At 49.8% G+C, this 18,938-nt stretch overlaps 1 protein-coding gene across 3 annotated transcripts in view; it reads right to left on the reverse strand.

Annotated features, from left to right (window-relative positions):
• Window positions 1-18,938, reverse strand: part of LOC308054233 (opioid-binding protein/cell adhesion molecule homolog) — a 317,737-nt gene that overhangs the window by 134,813 nt on the left and 163,986 nt on the right. The gene's annotated exons all lie outside the window — the stretch shown is intronic.

Here is an 18,938-nt window from a genome sequence, read left to right on the forward strand (position 1 = left end):
ATGCCAGCATCCCGCACCCACCCCAAACACCGCCACGCCGCAGGAACACACTTATTTCTTCCCCTTTGGGGAAGTTCGAAGCAAGCAGGCTCCCCTCCTTGCTCCACGTAGGAGCAGAAATAATTAAAAAAAGGAATAATTTGGAGGAAGACCCAACTTCATAACCTCCCCAGCAGTATAGCAAACCCCAAGGGGCACCACCTTGGGATGCTCTAGCAGCGTGCCGAGGGCAAGCATCCCCCTTTGCTGGAGCTCTGTCCCATTGCTACGGCTCAAAAAGTTTTACAGACTAAAGCTTTGGGATCTGCTTCCCACACGAGCGGCACGTGCGGAGCAGCAGCAGGCCCGCCTGGGTGGGATCCACAAAGGATAATTCTGCAAAAAATCACCTGTCCGATACGGAATAACCAGAAGACGAGAGACGAGCTGTGTCTTCCCGCTGCTTCGTGCTCAAGTTAGGTCTCCTATTACTAAGACTTCACTAGTTTTACAAAATATACTACAGAACATTTACTAGTGGGCTATGAAGAATCATAAATAATTAAAATTAAATTACACTTGTCAAGGAAATGAACGAACTGCTTCTCTGTGATGCATTATCCTCCTGCACTTATTTATTTATTTCTAAATCGCTTGCTTATGAATTTAGCAGGTTTTTATAGACAAGGGTTAGAACAATATGCTCTTTTGACAGGGAAAAAAAAACCCAAAACACTACTACCAACTTGATTTTTACCCCACTTAGCCACAAACCAGAAGAAACAACAATTTAAACCAATGGTGTTGCAGCACATGTGCCCATATTTCAAATCGACAGTGGTGTTAAAAGCTTTATTAATCAGCATTATTATTATCTGGCAATTAGCAAATTTCAATAATTGGCACTTATTAGATCTTCCACTTGATGAGAATTTACTGTCAGAAGCCTTTGAGCAGAGGCACAATAAGAGTGGAAAACATCTTAACTAATTAATTAAGCTTCCCAACAGCCCCAGAACCCTTATGAAAATAATTTAAAGAAAATAATAATAAGTTTTAAAGGCAGTTTGTTACTGCCAGAGTTTGTGTCAAAGCTCCTTACCCCCAAATGAAGAGGTGGCTCTGGGCTGGCAGATGGCACCTTTGCACCGCCACCCCTTGCAGAAATTGGGCTCCTCACCTACATCCTTTGGCCTTTTATTTGTACCTATTTATTCCTTTTTTTCCTCCCACTTGTCAGCACCACCTAGAAGTCCCTTCCACAAGTTAACATCCCCCCAGGCTGCAAGTGTCTCTTTGGGGACCAAGGGAGCTGAAGCACCCGATCACCTTTTATCTCCAATTTCTGTTCGCTCTTCAGATTCTAATGGTTTTGATGTTTTATTAACAGTCCTGCTCTGTTTGAGGCAGTTGGAGGCCTCCTGTCATTTGTGATTGACAGCAGAAGAGTGGGGAGCGAGGAGGAGGAGCAGGCAAAGCGCAGGCAGGGCTCTGCCAGCCCAGCTCCGCCGATGAGCTTGGACCGGTGGCGCCTCAGTTTACCTCTTTGCTACACCAAGCACCCTGCTTTCAAGCTTCATTAATATCTGCCATGGGGTTGGAGGTTCTGGGATGAAAGGTGGGATAGGAGTGCACGGTATTAATTAGTTAATAGTTAATTCCTTCAATGTTTGCAAAAACAAACAAACAAATCGCTGAAAACCCACACTGTTTACCCGGGAAGGTTTACACACACAGATTTACATTCCTAGGATTGTACATACTGTAAATACATTTCACTGCACCAGAAGTTGCTTTTAGTTGGTGGCTTTTTTTTGCCTTTCCCCTGTAACGCAGGAGGATGGCCCAGCCAAGGATGCAAGAAGCACCTTAAATCACCCCACTCTTCACCCCCCCCCCCCCGTTGGAGGAGACAGCACACCCGCAGCAGGCAGCACACTGGGGATATGCGAGGGGAGAGCCAACGGCACTGCAAGCTGTCCCTTGGAGAAAGAACCTCCAACCCCATGGCGGATATTAATGAAGCTTGAAAGCAGGGTGCTTGGTGTAGCAAAGACGTAAACTGAGGCGCCACCGGTCCAAGCTCATCGGCGGAGCTGGGCTGGCAGAGCCCTGCCTGCGCTTTGCCTGCTCCTCCTCCTCGCCCCCCACTCTTCTGCTGTCAATCACAAACACTACGAGCAGTAGTAGTTCCATCTATTTAACTTGCACGCTGCAGCAAGGATGGCAGGGAGACCCCAGGGAGCACCGAAACCCCTCCAAGACAGCCAGAGCCTGGCACCAGGGCTAGGACAACCTGGTGACGAGGGCATACCAGGGTCCACCACCCTTCTCCATCCAAAGGATGCTGTGAGAGGGGAGAACCCAGGCTGCATCCCCTGACCACCAGCCCACCAGCAGCAGAAGGGCCAGGTCTCATCTGCAGTCTCCTCCACGCTGCGCTGATTAGCCAAGCGCCAGCCCCGAGCTGTAGCTGCTCCTCCAAAGAAAACTCCCACCCCTCTGTGCCATCTCCTCCTCGTTTCTCTTCTCTTCCCTGGCAGACAGACGCGTGCAATTATCCACCGAGCCCCGCTCCCCAGTTCTCCCCCTCTGCCCCACGCCTCCGCCTCCTGCTCCCCGCGCCGGAGAAGTTTTGCAGCGAGCGAGGCAAGTGCCTCTGCTAGTGGAGGAGGAGGATCAAGGTTGCTGATGCTCCTTTCAAAGAAGAGCTGGAGAAGTTTGGAGGAGAGGCGGGCCTGCCTGCAGGCTTCCCCAGAACATCTTATTAGAGTCACTTTCACACATCACTTGAAAGCCGCCTGACAATGTCCTTTCTTTAACAAAGCAAATATTGTATAAATTAATAGCCCTTCAGGGAAAGACAGAGGCAAGCGCTTCGCATTGCAACCCCAAGGGCCACCTCCCGCAACCTGCTCTTCCAGCCTCCCTAGAGCAAACTGCTGGCAGGCTGGGGAGGTGACACAAGGACAAACCCTCCACCCTCGGCATGACACACAAACGGAGGTCCCTGGCTGCCAGATGCACCCCAAAACCTCCACGAAGGAGGCTGCAGAAAGCAAAACAAGTGTTGAATCCCGATTGCTCTCCACCGCTGCATTCCCGAGGCAAGCCCAAGGATCTCTCTTATATCGCCATCAATATTTCAGCGCACACGTTTGTGATTTATAAAGGTAAAACGACGCTTCTGCGAAAGTCATCAAGTATGCGGCTCTCCTACTTGCAAATTCGAGGGCTGATCCCAGTTGCTGCAAGTTGCAGGTGCGGGCGGCCTGCGGAGAGGAGATAGGCTGCGGTCTTTGTTCAAAAAGACCAGGAGCCACCTCCATGTCAAAGGGATGGGAACTGCTACCCAGCCTGGCCGCCTCCGCCTGCCGCTGCCGCGGGGTGCAGCGGTGAGGATGCTGGGCTGGGATGCCAGGTGGGCGAGCTGCCAAGCATGGCCAGCAGTAGTTTGGTTTCTCAAAGCTCACACCTGGCTCTGTGTGGACTTTTGGCGGGGGGGGGGGGGGGGGGGGGGGGGGACACGGACGGACACGACGTAGTGCTTCGGTTTTGCTGCACCAGCCTGGGAACCTACGCAGAGCCGAGCCCCCCTCTGGCCTGCCCGACTCCTGAGAAACACGTTCCCTGCTGGCACCAGCTCCTTAATGTAAAGAGAAGATGCTGGCAACCACTTTCTTCTTTGTCCAAGCCACCATGGAAAGAAAGGCCTGACAGCAGACGGAGCTCCCTACAGCCCAACCAGCCACTTTTTTAACTGCATCAGCCTCCCAGAGGTGCAGCCCTTGTAGGCTTCACACAGTGCTCCTGAAAATACTCACCCAGCCGGCGCTTGTTTCTCTCCCTTCCCTCATTTTGCTGCCTATTCCCTTTTATCATGTTTGAAAACCCTGAGCTCCCTTCTCCATCCATCCCCCAAAGCAGCTCCCTCTGTGAGTACCCTCACCAGAGCCCCGCAGTTGATTTAACCTCTGTTATCTCCGCGATTAGCCCCACCATGGAGCAGATAGTTGGCTCTTATCAGCCCATTAAAGAGCCAAAGAATGCTGTTACCAGTTTTTTATCTGCAAAACGCACACAAAGCCCCGCTGATTATTCTATTAATTTGTTAATGAACCTGTCTTGCCAGACAGACTCAGCGCCTTTGCAAAGCAGGGGTAGGGAATTTTAATCTTCCTAGGGGTTCAGGCCCTGGGCTCACAAGGTTTTTCAGCTCCAAACTTCTGCAGGATCTGAAACAAAAAGTTCATGCCCATTATCAGCTGCCAAACACAACGGCAAGCGCTCCAGAAGCTGCTCCTGCGCGGTGCTGCTGCTGCGAAACATGGGTGAGAGCATGCACCGAGGCATGGCTCCTGCATCAGTCCCATTAACAGCACCAGCTCCGCAGCCACCCCCGGCATCGCCGACTTGAGCAAACCTGAGCAGTCTGAGATGCTGTGGGGTACCAGCACCTTGAGCCCTGTGAGCCAGGCTTCAAGGAGCGCCAAGCACCCAGAGCAACTCCAAATCCTTAATTCCCCACAGTCAAGAGTGCCAGAGAGCCCGCGCTGCCAGCACCGTGGGTATCGGATCCCCCTTGGGCTGGAGATGCTCCTGCGGGTCCTGCTTCTAATGAAAGGCAGAACCAGGACCCCACAGCATGAAAGGAAGGGAGTCAAAGCAGCTGCCTTGGTCCTGACAAGGCACGTCTCCCTCCCTGCCAAGGTCAGCTCAAAATCTTCTGAGTGACTCAGAAATAATGAGATATTAAAAATAATAAATTTGAGGTTGTGTTCGTCAAACCTTCTGAGCCACCGAGATTTCCAAGCACATGCTCTTCTTGCCATGCAGGAGCCTTACCACGGTACCTTAATGCCTCCCAATCTTTAATATATTTACTTTTGCAACACCTCTGTGCAGGAGCGGTATTATTGTGACTGCAGAGAGGCACAGAGAGCCTGGGATGACACAGAAAGGCAGCAGCAAAATGAGAGATTCAGCCCAAATCTTCTAAATCCTGGGCTGGTGCTCTAACCACCAGCCTGCTCTTCCTCCCCTTCTATTTTCTTGTAGTCAGAGCTGCTTCAAACTGGGGAAGGGATGAAGAAAAGACCAAAATAACCAGAAAAGCATGGTCGACCTGTCAGGGCTGTGTGCTGCATTCCTGGCTTGCAGAATACATTTGTCTCCTTGGCCCACCTCTCTTTCCCTCATCCTGAACAAAAAAAGACGCTTCTCAGTTATTTTTAGGCAAGGATAGCTGGATGCTGAAGTACTTCTAAAGCTGCCAATTGCACAACAAATTAAATGCATAACCCTGGAGCACTCAGAGGATGAATACATTACGGACAAAAGAAACATGCCATCGCACCCACACACAGCTTTGTTTACTTTGCATTCATACATGACTCTCTTGTCACCTCCATCCCTGACTCCTAATGATAAAAGACAAAAGGCACAGAATTCCTGCTCAAACCCCCAAAGTCTCCATCTGATATGCACAAATGCAATTTGTCTCAAAGCCTCCTGAGGCCCGGCCCGCCCCCCCCCCCCCCCCCTCCGATCACAGGGAGATGCATACAGAAAGAGCTGCAGGTAGGACCCAGCTCACCACAAAGTGCCACCGAGTCTGGAGCAGGAGCTGAGCCAAGGCATCGCCCCATCTCAGCCCAGCCCTGTCCAAAAATTTGGGACCAGGTTTCTTTGATGCTCAGGCATTCACATGTCTGGAAGCAAAGGATTTCCCATGGATGTTCAAGAGCTGCCGTGGTTCCTATAGGAACCTTTCCTTTTTATCATGCCAAGCAATGAGAGGTATTTGTATTCACATTTCTGGGTTTCAGCCATTACTCTCCATCCTGTTTTTATGCTGAACCAGGGTTTGATCTGAAAACCAGAACTGATACCACACAAGAGTTTCAAAGACACGGCACCTTCATTAGATCAATCACTCAGAGCCTCCTCATCGTTCATCCTTGTCTCTTCTGAAATGAGTAACCTCATTTAGAGTACACATTTTGATGCCTCACCCCAAGTTTCCTCTGATATATCCCAAATTCCAGGGCAGACTCAAAGTTTCTTTAAACCAAAGTGTTTCAAACCAAAGCAACCACAGCACCTGGCAGGGCACGGACCAGCTGGCCTGCAGGTCTACTCCATCTGCTGCTGGCAACGACTTCCCAGGTCAAAACATGTTTTCACTGCACAGAGCAGAGACAACTCATGCTGTAAGGAGGCCAGAGGATCTCTCTGCATTAATGATCACGAGCACAGAAGCACAGGGTTCACGGCTGAAAGAAAAGGGTGATGCGTGGGAGACAGGCAGGTCTTCAAAGAGACAAAAATACCCATTTTGTACCCAAGCACGCACTCCCACAGATCCTCAGCGGAACAGCCTGGGAAAGGCTGCCTAGGAGATAATACTGTGGGAAGACAAACCTCCACACAGCCCAACGTTAGGACATTTATTCGTGACTCTCTCCAATTCTTGTACCCAACAATGGATTTTGAACCCTTCCCTAAGGGAAAGGCAACGGTAATCCCTGCTTGCCACATGTTCCTGGTTCAGTTCTGGAGACTAATTTAATGGAAGATGCACCGGGATACTACGGATGGTCAACAGTAACCACCCTGAGGCAAGGCAACCCTGGGAGCATCTTTAGAATTTAGATCAGATTCAGCGCTGACCTCGCCGAGCCTGCCACACCACTGGAAAAACAGGCACCCTTTGAAATAACAGCTTTTTACTACCGGAGATTCCATTTATAGCACTCCTTGCCAGATATTTTGTCTTTCTTTTTTTTCCACCACTACAAGGTAACACTCATAGCACAAAAGGCAAACCCACCGGTGAACAGTTTGTCAGCTCGATGGCTTCCTACAGCACTGAGCACAACTTGACGTCGGCTCCTAACTGTAGTCCTAAGCACAGCAAGAGCAATAAATATCAGTAACAGCACACAACATGGAGCTGAGCTGGAACACGCCGGGGAGGAAAAGAAAAAAAAAAAAAAAAAATCTGGAAAGGGGTTAGTCTGCCTTCTGCAGTCTGGCAAAGAGAAACAAGGCTCCAACCCCCAAGCCTGGCGGTAATCAGGTAGCCTGCTCTTCCCCGGAGCATTCCAGCATCATCCAGGCGTCTTCACCCTGAAGGACTTCTTACAGCCCAGGATCTTCCCAACAGGCACTGTCGCCTTCTTCCCTGCCTGCACCTTTCTGTCTAACCAGTGCTTGGTATTTGAGTCTAAAGGTTAATTAAGTGTGGCTGCAAGAATGAAAGGCCACAATCAATTATCGTGCCTGCTTGTCCATTTGAGTCAATTTTTAATCATGGTGATTTGGTATTTTGGGAGGCACGGGGTGAGGAGAAAGGTAAAATTCTCTTTCTTCCTCTCTTTTTGAAAGATATTTATTCGAGCTGGATAATTCCCCTGTCTCCAGGCAGATAGCATGTCTTCCCCCTGGCACCTGCCACCTTTTCTCTTCTTCCCTTTGTTTCTGTGCAGCGCTCCAGAAGAAGGAAGCCAGCAGAGATGAGGGAACGCAAGAAAAACTGCCTTCAATATATTCCCACCACCGCTTTCTGGCTCTGCTGTCTGCCCAGGGTCCTCTGGGTTTTACCTGACCTGGCTGGAGGGACTGGAAACAGCCCCTGCACACGCTGGTGGAGCAGCACGTATGCGTGTGCTCCCAGACCCTCATCTCCAGCAGTTCTTTGAACCCTCGGCCAAAACTTGCTGGCTCAAGGTATGTGCCTCCAAAGCACCCGAAGGGCATGGGGCTGCCCACTACCTCCTCAACCAGATAAACCCCTCGCAGCGCTCCCCAGGCAGCACCTCCAGCTCACACCCATGCCGCATGCACGCCCACCATCCGAACATCACCCATCCCCATCGCTCCCCCCCAACCACGCTCACTCCTATCCCTTTAACATACACCCGCCACCCCGAAGGCAACACACACACACACACCCCCCAACAAGCTCCCTTTGCCTGTTGTAATAATTAACTATTTAAAATTCAACGAGTGCTAATCGCAGCAGTCCGGGCTGTGTTCTCATTACCCGGGATCAATTCCTGTTTAATATTCACCTCCAGGGGCGGATGTGGCTGGAATGAGTTGCCGATTTCTCTCTCGCTACGCCAAAGCTAATGAGTGGCTCCTGCTATTGTAGTACAGTCACTCTCCTGTAATCAGTCAAAATAACAAGCAACAGCACCTTCCAGGGATGCAAAGTCTTCTACATAAATATACATAGACAGTCAGCCACGCCAATGGACTTCACATCCCGATGAGCTATGGCCAAGGCGCAGCCCTTCCCCAGCTGTGGGCGTGGGGACAAGCCCACAGCCCAGGAATTAGCTCTCGGCTTTATGGGGCGTCACAGCCGTTTGTAAGGGCTTGGCCACTTCTGGAAGCTCCTCTGGATTCCGAGCGTGGGCAGCTATCCCTGCATTCGTGCACACACACCTGGCACAAACACGGGCCTTGTCCCTTGCTAGCTTCAGCAGATGCATTGGTCCACCATAAGAATCATCTGCAAAGTCATTCCTGAAGAAATCCATGTGTGCAGCACGTGCCGCACAGTAACTCACGGCCCTGAGAGTCAATCCTCCCTTCAGACATCTCTCCACAGAAGAACACAGAGCCCTTGCAAAATAATAACTGGGAAAACCCACCCTACCTGCTCCCTCCGAGGCTTTTGCTAACAGATCTTGCATGGGACGCGATTCATTTCCATCTCCCTCCTCTCCCATCCGAGCAAAAAAATGGAGATACTATTCCCTTGGCTTTTGTAAGCACTGAGGGAAAGCTAAAACCCTTTCCTTTGGGGAAAGCAACTGAACACATCGAGCTGGTGGGACCACCCCCAAATAACAGCACCAGCAGGGCAACTGACCTCACTCATGGGGGGATGCCCCTGAATTAGCACGCAAGAAAGTCCTCCTGAGGCTGGCCGTGACTGAAGGGATGAATTCAGGGCTGTAAACGTGTCACCGGCACATCAGCCAGCTTGTCCACATGGAGATGCCAGCGGCACATCATCCCAGGATGCGTGGGGAGAAGCGAGTGTCATTTCTCATCAGCCTTCGTGCGGACAGGTCACAGGAGAGCAGAAAAAACGTGAGCTGGCAGGGATCTTCATCAAATGACCTGACGAGCCCGGTTTTGTTCCTTCGCAGCAATTAAGGGCAGAAAATTGAACTGGCATCTTCACAGCAGGCAGTTGTCACCTCGGTGGGGGGCAGCATGTTCCTCACTCAGCTGCATCGTGGTGGTTAATGGCAAGAAGTCAGCCAGGCGGTATTTGTCCCCTGCCAGCACCGCGGGGCTGGGAGTCACCTTGCTCTTGGGGAAACCTCCCAAGGGAGAGAGATGGAGAAATGCCCACTAGCTCTGCCCGTGTCTAGTGACGGCGCTATTGATGGAGCAAAGGGAAATTGTCTACCTGGTGCGTGTCCATCACCTCCCAATAGCTCACAGAGGAGGAGAAAAACCACAGATGCCTCAAGGCAGTTTGCTCGCTGAAAATCAATAACTAGTATTAAAAAATGGATCCAGTTCCCATTGGAACAGACTGCTCAGGGCTCTGCCATAATTCTGCAGAACAGTCAATATTTACTGTAAGTGTCTCAAATAAAGACTGAGCTTCGATTTAGTAAGATCGTTATTGTGCGTTAATAATATGCCAATTGATTATTAAACATATTTACCGAGGGTATGAAAAATAGGCTGGGAGATGAAAGGGCATCTGATGCAGGAACATGATGTTAACTAGGGAACCTAATTGCGCAGAGCTGCATTAGCCAAATTATCTTTCTGTCATTAGGAAACATTTTATAAAGGCATTAAAATGCTACAGATAGAGGAACGATACATGAACATTTGAAGTAGCTGGGCAAGTGGACAAATTGCATCCCAACGATGCATCGCCTGTGCCTGCTTCTCTCTCTGCATCCCAGCAGCTCTGGAGGACCCACCGCTTCATGCCGGTGCTAAGGGCTCTCCCTGCCCCAAAAAATGAGAGGTGAAGGGCTGGAAGCAGATCAAAACCTTTACAGATAAACCTCAACGCCATCTACTCCAGGCCCCCAGTTCCCGCGGCGCATTCGTGCCGTCAGAGCGCTCGCGGGGTTCAAAGCGACATGCAGCTGGGTGCTGAACAAGGCTTTTCACTACCTGAGGATTTTCACAACACGTCCACAAATGTCACTTGAAGTAACACTTGTGGCTCAGCAGTCAATTCTCACTTTGAAAATACAGGGGAAACGTCAATTTCTGCGTGTTTTCCTCCTAGTAGAAATTGTACTCCTCTTGCTGAAAACCTAGCATAACAGACAGATTTTATTTTTTTTTCTTGTCTTTTTTTTTTCCCACAAGTTCTTGATGAAATGTAAATTATTTTCAACTTTGATCTTTATGCTTCCTGGCTCTTTCTGACTATGATTCTTCCTTAACAATTCGACTCGAGCTTTCTCCCAAAATAGGCTCCGTCCTCCCATCTGCACCACGCAAATTACTGAGCAGTCCGGTGCAATAGCTCAGAACAGACCACTCTCTTCCCTAGCAATAGAAATTATTTCCATCTCAAGTAATAGATCCTCCTGCTCGATGGATTGCTGCTCACTAGGCATTCAAATTTTGCTCATCTTATGCCGCAGGGCAATTTTGATGCACCAAAGCTCAGGCCGCTCGGCCATGGGATGTTGATCAGATTTGTGATAAAAACAGGGGCCTCCTGAGCAAAAGAAGGTCTGTGATGTACGGTCCCTCAGCCTCCCTGAAGCCTGCGGAGGTTTAGGTGGCAGCACTTTGTTTGGAGCTACCCAACGAGCCTGGTGCAAACCGGGCGGCACTGGGAACCTGCAGAGCTGGGCTTTGCACTCCCTGCACACACACTGCTTTGGCTCCACACTGAGTAAACTCATTATGTTTGGGCTACTGGGCACATTTTACATACAGCTGATTAACAACAACAACCAAAAAAAAAAAAAAAAAGTACAGAGATCTAAAGCATGGCTATTTTACAAAAAAAATAAAAAAGAAAAGGGAAGAATTATTAAATTCAGACCCAAAGCACACGATGCTTTCCAGGATGGAGCATTGAGCTTCATGCCTGCATGCCCCATACCGTGCCTGCTCGCAGCGCATCCCCCATCTGGCCAGCCTCGCCAGTGCTCTCCACGGCTGGGTTTGATCCTACTCTCTGGGCAGCAAAGGCTGGATAATTCATGTGTTCTCAGAGGCAGAGAGAGAAGAAAGGTATAACTTGCCTTCAGGCTTCCCACCCCTCCTCCTGAGATGCTCCTGCCTGGTGCCAGTGCAAGACTTTCTGCTCTAAAAACCAGGATTCTCTGTGTCCTTTGTACCGGGGATCCCACAGGGACCCCGCTGCTGGTCCACCCTGGCACACGGAGCCCCACCGGAGCAGGATGCTGATGAAACCACCTCCTCAGCCCCAGTGCTTTCCCACCAGTTGTCTGCCTATCCATCTATCTCAAACGGGCGATCCTGGGAATCCCTGGTGCTCTGTCAGCACCTTTCATCGGAGGATTTCAGAGCATTTTCAAGACATGAACAGAACAAGCCTCCCCACTCCCGTAGGAGGAGGGTAAGATTAAGATTAATCCCAGTTCAGGAAACTAAGGCCTGAGAGGTGAGGAGAGGGGGGAAAAAATTAAAAGCAATACCAGAAATCACACAGGGTCCTCCAGTACCTTTGATTTACTTTCCTCAGGTTCAACTGCCATGCTCAGACCTTGAAACACAGACACAAGTCCCAGCACCGCCCTGGGTTGAACAGAGACCTCAACCCTGACTCCTGCTCCCACAAGACCATGGTTATCAGCTCCCCTCCAGCACCGCCCCATCCTCCCTTTCCCTGCCCTCCAGAGAGGCTTGGGAGAGACGCAGCCATGACAAGCTCTCCAAAGATGCATGGAGCTGTTTGCAGAATATGACTTTTTTTTTTTTGCTGTGTTTGATGGAGAGGGAAAGTTCCCCTCCAAAGAGACAGCTCTGCAGCAGCCACCGCCACTGCCGGAGGGAAGGTGACGGATAGGGTGGCGGATAGCTCTCCGTTTACCTCTCCTGTCTGCCTGACTGCTGCTGGAATGAAGATAATCTATGAGCAGTAGCGTGCATCAGCACCGCTCTCTCCCCCATATAAATCAGGAGGGTGAAGCCATATTGAAGGCAGCGCTCCCTGAGCCTTCCTCCTGCCTGCCCGCAGCATTATCCATCTGGTGCTGAAGGTCAAAGAAGCCTCCGAGGACAGGATAATCACTACAGAGAAGAGGGTTGCACTCCATCACTTGCAGGGTGGAGACAACATGAGCCATGGAACGGTGCAGATACCCCACTTTGCTCCACTCCCTTCTTCCCACCCGTGGATGAAGCCATCTCTGCTTCCACCTGGGCTAAGCTTGGCTTCCAGCCATACTGGTGGGACTGGGCATCAAGAGGGTTTTGGCAGTGTTGTTTGTAAGGGTTGGGTGGGTTCGTCAGCTCTCCTGCTCTCCACTGTGCCCCTGTCTTGATGTGAAGACCTTGGAGGAGAAAGGACCCTCCAGGAGCAAGACTACTCAGTGAATACAACCAGCTGCCCATCTGGGAAACAAAGCTACTGCTGCCCGAGCAAGAGAAAAGAAGGAGTAAGGCATAAGAAGAAAAACTTCTGAGACCCTACAGAAGAACTTTGGTAGCATGAAGCACCACTACTGATGTGTCTGTCTAGGACCACTGTCCCCACACCCACGGAGGAACCCTGGGAGCTGGGCAGAGAGGATGAAACCCAACCCAAGCAGCCCGAGGGTATCCCGCACCCAGCCCTGACGCCGAGCTCCGAGGTTGTGATTTATCAACCTTGTTGACAGGGTCGATAACCTCATCCCTTTTTTTTGACACGGCCATGATGGAAGAGGAGATCAGAGGCTGCTCAACATGCCCTGAGATGTGCCTCACGGCCGAGGTGACGGAGGAGAGCCCGCCAGCCCACTGGACAGCCTTCCCCCGACTCCCCACCCCAACGCGAGCCTGGCTCTCATCCACCGTAAAGCTCGTTCCCGCATTCCTCCTAGGAACTTGGCAATGGCCTTAATTTATCTGCTGCACAACTTAATTAAAGTCAGTGCCAGAAACAAGCTGATCAACTCATTGAATTTGCCCTGGATCCTTCTCTCCTCACTCCAGCACAGCCACTGCCCAAAGCACCCCGCTCCTTTGCTAGCCCTGCACTTAGAGTTTCCTTTGATTATTGTTTTTCCTGGACAAGAGCAACTTATTCCTTACTTGCTTCGCTCCGTGCCCCTTTGCAAGTCGCAGTGCAGAGCTGCATGCAACAAGCAGCCCATCCCCCTTGTCGGGACACCATTTCTTTTTTCCAGCCTGTAAAAAGGGTGCTCGTTTTAGCACAGTGGGTTTGCAACTGTGGGATTGTTTGCGACTGTTGGGGCGAAGCAGGATGGCCGTAGGAAATCCAGGCTTGGTTCTTCTGGCATTTGTCTCTGCCAGTCAAAAGCCATAATTGGTCCCCGCTTTAGGGAGGAAAAAGAAATAACCTACCTCTAAAAACACCTCTCCAATCAATAAGCATTTGTCCTTTGCATCTGTGGCACGGTGGCTGTGGGCTCCCTGGGGCTGCTGCCAACCAATTTTTCTTCTCCTTTCTCTGGCCCGTCGTTTAAGCTAGGTGCTGAGCTTCACCTCTGGACCCTTCTCTCTCCCCCCAGCCGATCAATAACTAACCCTCTGCTAATGACCTTTCTATCCCTCTGGAGGAGCAGATCCGTCAGAGAGCAGGGATGAGCCAGGAGCTTGCTCATCCCTTCTTGGACAGTGACTAATTGCTGCCATTAGATGCAGAATTACAGACAAAGAATGAAGGCAGGAAAATGACTGACCCTATGTTTAATGCAACCGATGTCCGAGCGTCCATCGCTACTGCAACGCTGGGGGAATTACAATGCAGCAGAGAAGCAAAAGTTCTTGTGTGGCCGTTGCTGGACAAGCCAGGCTTCCCAACTGCACGCCCCAGCTGGGCGACTTACTCCTTACTGGAAGAGAAAGATGCTGCTGGTAGCAGCCAAGCCTTCTCCTTGCAAAACATGACCACGCTCACCGAGTATCTAAAACTAGTTTAAAATCTCCTGCAGAGCGACGGTGCACACTCCCCTCCTGCTCAGGCTCATTTTGAAGATTTCCAGCACAACTCAGAACATGGCCAATATTTTCCTCCTGTAGCTGAACTGTTCATTTAATCACCCAGAGGCACATTGCCGGGAATGAGGAGAAATGCATGAAATCACCATTCTGCATCAAAAAAAAAAAAAAAAATAGCTACAACTGCTTCAGCCAGCCCCTTTCCACCACACAGCTGCTCTCTGGCCATCCCCAGCCCAACTCTCACACCAGTGATGCAGCCAGGCTGGACACACAGCTTCACTGCAACTGGTGATGTTGGTGGCAGACACCTTCCCCGACAGGCTGCTACAGCTTGTGACACACCAAGGGCGATGGGCAGATGCTTTTTGACTTGTACATGGAGGAAGCTGGCTCAGAAAGTCATTGGAAGAGAATAAACAAGCAATTCCCACCAGTGTGGAAAGCAGGGGGAGCTTTTTGTTGCTGCTATCGTCATCACTGTTGTTTTCCTCCCTGCAAACCCCAGGCCAGACCATCCCTTTTTGTAAAGCATCTCTCTGATATGGAAAATTTCAGCAGCTTTCTGTGCACAGCTGAAGCAACATATTCCCATCTCAGCTTTGCCTGCCTGTCTTCATACATCTGATTGAGCCTGAAGATCTACACTTCTGCCAGTCGCAGCTTTGCTTTGGACTCCAAGTCAAGTTTCTATATGCAGGTCTCTTTTGTGGGGGATTTCTAAGCCCTGAACTACCAGGCACAGAGTGAAACAGTCAACGCAATTATTCTGCGCTGGATCAAGCCCAGCCGAAAAGCAGCAGGCATCTCTCCACCCGCTTCTGTTGCTTTTAGACCACGAGTTTACTGAGGAATCAGTGCAAATTGTATAGCTGAGCATCAGGATCCTATTTAGCTCAAAGGGATTTGGTAACCTACTGACGGCAGCAGCCCTGCTTTGCCTTTCTATACCTTGGGCATCACAGGCAGCGGGGGTGGCCAGAGCGATGCCTTGCGTGACCTCTCACTGCCACAAAATCCCTCTGGGCTTGTCAGGCTCAGGCCCCCGTGGGATCGGGACCCCCAAACTGGCCACCACTATGTCCTGACACTGGCTACACCTTGGGACTGGCAGGCACGAGGCAGTTCAGGGGTGTGATGGAGCAAGAAGAGGAGCTGCCTTTGGGATTTGCTTTGCAATCAGGACCGGATGGCTATCATGTCTTTGTTAGGATAAGAAATGACTGGTCACTGGAGTCAAAGCAATTAAGAAGAGCGATTACCATAACACACCACATCCTTCTTCCCTGTCTGCTGTCTTACTTAATTTCCCAACTCGGCACCTTTCTGAGGAAAGCTTGCAGCTTCTTCCGTGGAGCTTTTAACCCCACTGAGTTTTTTGCCCCAGCTCATCAGGAGGGGCTGGCTCTGCAGCCCACGCTCCCCTCCCTGCCTCCCGCACGCCTCTGTCAGCCGCGCTTTAACTGCAGCACGAGAGTATTTACTGAATTAAACAGAAAAAAAGTCCTTTAGCACCGAATCTTTTCTCCAGGTGCAGTAAATATTCAGCAGAGCATCACCTCCTCCACCGCCAGCCCCACCGCAGCGTGCAGCTCCACGGCGTCACTCCTGCCTAGGGCCCTGTTCTAATAAGGCAGAAGCAAGAGAGTGAAGGGCCATATTTTTGGGAGCTTTTTTTTTTTTTTTTTTTTCCCAAAGCCATTTCAAGTGTCCCTTGTGGGAGAGGAATGCAGGAGATATTTTCTAAATATACACACTCGTATCTTTCTCAGGAGCAGTATCATTGCCTGCAGACAGAGACAGGCGGTACAATTGCCAAGACAAAGAGATTAGACAGACAGACAGACCAGGAGCAGGAGAAAAATGTGGATTTAAAGCGTAATTCATCTAGAAAGACTTCCAAGTGCCTTGTGAATACGGCAAAACTTTGCAGAATCATGCTCTGAAGTGCACCCACTCCACGCTCACGTTTATCAGTGCGCCCAGCAGAATACTAAACCCGACTGAAAAAACAGGCTAAAATGATCTCAGGTCAAGGGAAGCAAAGCACCAGACCTCCTTGTAGTCACTTGCCTTGCACCAGCAGCTAACAGCCACAAAGAGCTGGACTCCTTCCTTGCACCCAACACAAACCTGCGTCCCATTTGCACGAGGAGCGGGGTGAGCATCACCGTCCTGCATCCTTCGTGATGCACCGCCCAGCTCAGGAGCTGTTTTCCCGGAGACAGAGCAAATGCGCCCAGCAAACCCAGCTCCCAGTGACTTCCTTCCCCTGGCCTGAGCTGTAGTCACAAATCCACGTGTATAAACCAGCAATTTCATCTTGAAGGCAGACAGAGCCTTGTTTGGGGGCTTTTTTGGCACAGATCACAAGACAGCGAGGCACGGGTGGATGGAAGCGCGCCCATCGGTAGCACTGGTCTCTGCCCTGGATCTCCTTCTACCAGGAGCTAATCCTGGTGATGACTGGTCTGAAGATACATGAGCCAGTGAAGGATGCTGAAGCGAAACAGTTGTTATCTATCCCGGGAAGCCTGAGCTGCTTCTCTCCCACTCCCCTATTGCTATTCACTGACGGATCGCAGAGAGTGAGGTTTATTCCCTGCTTGATTGGCATGCACTTAATTAATGTTAATGAGACACTCGCATCACAATCAAGGAGGGACTCTGAACCCCAAAGTATACTAAATCTAAAGAATTACAGCAGAATTCATGGCCTAATTACAGTGTATTGTTGAAATACTACTTAAATATAGTGATTATTAAAAGCATATTATTGATTGGGGTTTAACTGCTATGTAAATAAATCTAGTCGAGGCAAACTGAGCTACAAATTCATTACCCAGCCGTAAATCCTCAATAAATATTTTTTCATGAATCAGTTGTTGTTTATTATACAATAAATGTCTTATTAAGTCAAAATTAATTGCATATTTGGGGAAACTTCATCGAAGGCTCCCTCCCTCCTCCGCCACACGGGCACTTTGCCAGATGTCCTTTTAATATCCCCCTTCCCAGCTACCTGTGCCCCCCCGGGACTGGCGGGGAGCAGGTGCTGCACCTGCCTCATGCCAAAGCAAATCCAATCGGCACGGCATCGGAGGAGACACAGTCCTGCCACCACCGCCTGGGGCTCGGCTGCCTGCAAACCTTGGCAATTAACAAAGCTCGTCAGCTGCCTCTTCCTCCCCCAACCCAAGCACCCCGGTTCCCACGGGGTCCCCTGCTTTTCCTGTGTTCCCTCCTGCATCGTGCCAAGAGCACATACGAAGCAGCCGGCCCTGGCAAAGCAAAGCCCACCGGGTCTTTGGGAGCCAGAAGACATCCCCCAGCAGAGCCGGTCAAATAAAATAAACACTTTAAGCCAGAAACAATGAAATTTTAATGAGTTTCCTGTTTCTTCCACAACTACAAGCATTCAGGTTCTATAGCTGGGTGATCTTCCTAGGTCCCAGCAGCTAAGAAAGAAAGAATATGAATTCCTCTTTGGGCATGAACTATCATGATGAATAATAAATAAAATAAAAAGCTGCAATATTTTGCACCTACCCAGAGCTTTTCATCTGTACAGCTCAAAATGATTTACAACAAAAAGTAAGTGTTAGAGGTGTTAGGAAAGCAGAATTTCCTTCCTCTGGGAAATCTCTGTAGTTCAACATTTGTTTTCATCTTGAGATAGGGTGAGAAGTTGAAAGGTTTTTCTGGAATCATCAGTTCCACAACGCTGAAATTCAGAAATAGGGGCTTTTTTTCTTTGTTTCATCAAACCGGTGCGTTGTACCAAACTGCATTTGCAATGTTTTGATGTGCCAATTTCAAACAAAATGTCTTAGTTTGGATTTTTCCCAGGAAAAAAAAGGAAAAAAAACCAACAAAAAACAAACCATGGCATAATAGATGCTCCTGTTTCCAGTCCCTTCCTACCATCACAAATGTAAATCTCAGCAAAATGCAGATTTTGCTTTCAGAAAATACCTTTTTCCAACAAAGTCTATGTACCAGGAGCAGGGGGTACATTAACTAGAATTGTTCCCATCCTCTTCTGGCCTGTCCACCACAGAAGGCAAGAGGAGGAATTGCTGCCCATGCTGCGTTTTGTCCTGAGCAGATGGAAAATTGAGTGGAGTTTATACACAACAATGCCAGCACAGGAAAGGCTGAATCCATCTACTGGAGAAAAACGAATGCTCTCATTAGAAAGCTTAATTATTAACATCAGCCTCCAGTTATTTTCCCTGACATTTGTTTCATTTCTGACTTCAGAGCAATCGCTCTTTGCAAACCTACGGCACGCTCAGCGCACGCTCCTTGTCTCTGCAGCCTCTCAGGCGACCAGCAGCCTTTCCAGTGACTTTGTGGTATGAATTTCCTTTTCTACTGGTCCTCCTATCCCCAGGGAATCGATATCCTCTCGTTCCTAACACCTCGAACAAATGACGAGTCCCTGCTTCTGCCTCCTGGAGGTGCTGCTAAAAGGTGGGTGCGGCACAGAAGGAAACGAGATGGGGACAGGAGAGGATCATATAAATTTTCCTCGACATACTATTTATCGGAAACACATCAGTAGCCTTTCCAGAGCTCCTGATGGAGAATTGATCGCTAGATCATAAAACTAAATCGTGGTGTTCGTAAGGAGAGTAAACACGGGAGCTGGTGGAGGGAGAGCACAGCGGGGGGCAGGCGCCGGGCTGCAGAACCAGCTGACTTGATATCTGCTTACGCTCTCCAGGGACCTGGGAGTCAACGAGATAAATTGGATCAATGTTGAGCTTCCCCTGAGATCCCATATATCCCTAAATAACCAAGCGCATAGC

The sequence above is a fragment of the Falco punctatus genome (genome assembly GCF_963210335.1).
Source record: "Falco punctatus genome assembly, chromosome: 16".
In the NCBI taxonomy this organism is placed as follows: domain Eukaryota; kingdom Metazoa; phylum Chordata; class Aves; order Falconiformes; family Falconidae; genus Falco; species Falco punctatus.